Here is a 3,313-nt window from a genome sequence, read left to right as displayed (position 1 = left end):
GCCCAGGCTGGAGTGCAGTGGCATGATCTCAGTTCACTGCAACCTCCGCCTCCCGGGTTCAAGCGATTCTCCTGCCTCAGCCTCCTGAGTAGCTGGGACTACAGGTGCCCACCACACGTGGCTAATTTTTGTATTTTTAGTAGAGACGGGGTTTCACCTTGTTGGCCAGGATGGTCTCAATCTCTTGACCTCGTGATCCACCCGCCTCCGCCTCCCAGAGTGCTAGGATTACAGGCATGAGCCACCGTTCCCGGGCCTATTTTTAGTTTTTTGAGAAACCTCCGAACTGTCCCGTAGTGGCTGTACTAATTTACATTCCCACCAGTGTGTGTGGGCTCCCTTTTCTCCACATAGATTGAGGTTTTGTTGTTGTTGTTTGTTTGTCTGTTTGGAGATGAAGTCTCGCTCTGTCGCCTGGACTGGAGTGCAGTGGCGTGATCTCGGCTCACTGCTGCCTCCGTCTCTCGGGTTCAAGCTATTCTTGCACCTCGCCTGGGATTACAGGTGCCTGCCACCATGCCTGGCTAATTTTTTTTTATTTTTAGTAGAGACGAGGTTTCGTCATGTTGGCCAGGCTGGTCTCAAACTCCTGACCTCAGGTGATCTGCCTGTCTCAGCCTTCCAAAGTGCTGGGATTACAGGCATGAGCCACTATGCCCACCCTGGATTGAGTTTGTATCATGTGCCAGGTTCCATGTCAGGGATTCCACATGCCCCATCCCACAACCACCTTGCCAGGTGGGCATTATGATGACCCCCCGTAGCAGACACTGTCAAAGCTCCCCCAACCCCATCTCTGCCCGGATGCTCCCCATTCACTGTGGGTGACACCTGCATCCTTCTCCCGGGGTCGCCTTTGCCTGGTGGGCATTGCCTTGCTCAGAGGTGCCTAGGCAGTCATGCCTCCCTCCCCTGCCCACTGGGCCTGCAGTGACATGAGGTGTGGCCACCCAGACCTCTTGCACCTGTGCAGGACGGACCTCTTCTATCATCACGCTCCAGTTCTCCCATGTGGCAGGCTGAAGCGAGACTTCTGAAACCATATCTTTGCTCAGATGCCTCTGCTACGCTGTCTTTCTTCCACCACCCTCTCAATAAACAACTTCCACAGGAATCCCCTTGGGCTCTGCTTCTAGGGACCTGACCTAGAAGATCCTCATTTTACAGATGAGGACACTGAGGTACGAAGAGGCTGCATAACCTACCAGGGTCACACAGCTTTGGTGTGGAATAGGGACTCAAATCCAGGGCCCTGGTACAGAGGCATTTGCCCTCACCAAGATTCAGGCCCTGAGAGAAGCTGACAGGCCTAGAGAACGGCAAGACTTGAGATAGCAGAGGAAGGAGACAGGGTAAGGAACGGAGCCTCATGCTGAAGTCTAGTCTGGAAGGAGAAGTCTGCAAGGTGGGAAAAAGAGGAAGTGGACGTGAGGTAGGGAAGCAGGATGTGCAAGGCAGGGAGTTGTGAAAGAGAATGCTGGCGGGTGGTGATCAGCATCTCATGGGCAGCTCAGCAGGTGCACGAGAGGCCCAGGAGGGCCGGGGACTGAATGGTGAAGGGGCATTTGTTTATTTATCCTTTGTTTTTGTTTTTTGTTGTTTAAATTGAAACCGACTCTCACAATGTTGCCCAGGCTAACAATGGCAACTAATGTCTGCTTACTCCTGGCCTCAAACGATCCTCCTGCCTCTGCCTCCAAAAGTGTTGGGATTACAGGCATGAGCCAATGTGTATTCATCCTGAGCCTTCCCTGGGCTCCTGATATGTAGCTGCTTTGTGGTGGTCACAGCACCATGGTGTGACTTTATCCTGGAGGCAGTGGAAAGCTGATAGCAGGTTCAGACAGGCATGAGGCCAGACCAGAGCTGAGTTTTAAAGATAACTCCAGCCAGAGGCATGCGTGCATGTGCACATGTGGGTACGTGTATGTGTGTGCATGTGCATGTGTGTATGAGTGCGGACTACAGATGGGACAGCTTTCTGAGCAAAGGGAACAGCTAAGGCAAAGGCCTGGGGGCTGGAGGGAGAGAACAGGGTTTGATCTCTCCACTCCCTCCTCTAAACTCTGTGTCAATAGCATTTTCCGGATAGCAGGAAGGATTCCCAAATAGCACAGCAGTGAGGGCAGTTGGACGGAGGCGTCTGCTGGGACACTGAAACCAGGGTGGGGCAAACTCCCTTCGCAGCTCCTCAGACTCAGAGCCCCCACAAAGCTTCCAGGTGCACCCCAGCCCTTTTCCCTCCCTCTGGACTGGGATGGCATGATCCCAGGGCTGCGACTCCACGTGTCTGAATTCCCTTTACTGACTGTGTGACCCTGGCCATTTTCCCCCCACCTTTCTCTCAGCGCCCCATTGGATTAGTCTGCCTCAGGGACGCACTGGGGATTCTCAGAGGTAACACTTCGAACTGAAAGCCAGGGGTCCTGGTGCCAAAATGCAAATGTGAGGGCTTAAAAGTTTGTCGGGTTTTATTTCCTCTGTTCCATTTGCAGCAGCTCCTCTTTCTTGTTTGCCATAGAACAGTAAAAAACTTTATGCATTTGAATATTGTGAACCTCATAATTAATATGCAATATAAAAACTACTGGCTGTGCATGGATAAATCAACTGAAGCACAGTGGCTGGGCGTGTCTTTCTCATTCTTTGATGGCTACCTCAAATCAAATCAATATGAACTTGGGGTCAGGCACAGGGGCTCACGCCTGTACTTTGGGAGGCCAAGGCAGGAGGATCACTTGAGTGCAGGAGTTTGAGACTAGCTTGGGCAACATAGCCGGACCTTGTCTTAGAATTTAAAAACGAAAGAAATAAATAAAAAAGTGAACTTGGGAGGGATGAATGACAACTCGTATAGCTGAAGTAATAAATATATTCAACTTTTAAAACTTAATTTTGATTAGATAACATGCATACGGTATAACATTCTAGGCCAGGTGCAGTGGCTCACATCTGTAATCCCAGCACTTTGGGAGGCCAAGGTAGGCAGATTGTTTGAGCCCAGGAGTTGAGGTCTAGCTTGGGCAACATGGTGAAACCCCGTCTCTGCAAAAAAACATGAAAAAATTAGCTGGGTTTGGTGGTGTGCACTTATACCAGCTACTCAGGAAGCTGAGGTGGGGGGATCATATGAGCCCAGGAGGTGGAGACTGTGGTGAGCCATGACCACACCAAATGCACTCCAGCCTGGGTGACAGAGCAAGACCCTGTCTCAAAAAAAAAAAAAAAAATTCCTTTCACTGGGGACAATTACCATTATGAATTTCTTCCAGAAATATTCCATGTATTGTACACACTTTTTTTTTTTTTTTTT

The 3,313-nt window shown here is 50.3% G+C and overlaps 1 protein-coding gene and 1 pseudogene across 1 annotated transcript in view; one reads left to right on the top strand and one right to left on the bottom strand.

Annotated features, from left to right (window-relative positions):
* LOC105509595 overlaps positions 1-3,313 on the bottom strand; it is a 32,226-nt pseudogene that overhangs the window by 13,538 nt on the left and 15,375 nt on the right.
* Positions 1,164-3,313, top strand: part of NLRC5 (NLR family, CARD domain containing 5) — an 83,667-nt gene continuing 81,517 nt past the window's right edge. Inside the window, exon 1 of the mRNA XM_011938862.1 lies at positions 1,164-1,405. The gene's annotated coding sequence lies outside the window, so the exon portion shown is untranslated. The remainder of the gene's footprint in view (positions 1,406-3,313) is intronic.

Source organism: Colobus angolensis, unplaced genomic scaffold (genome assembly GCF_000951035.1).
Source record: "Colobus angolensis palliatus isolate OR3802 unplaced genomic scaffold, Cang.pa_1.0 Scaffold178, whole genome shotgun sequence".
Lineage (NCBI taxonomy): Eukaryota > Metazoa > Chordata > Mammalia > Primates > Cercopithecidae > Colobus > Colobus angolensis.
This window is presented reverse-complemented; position numbering and strand designations above follow the sequence as displayed.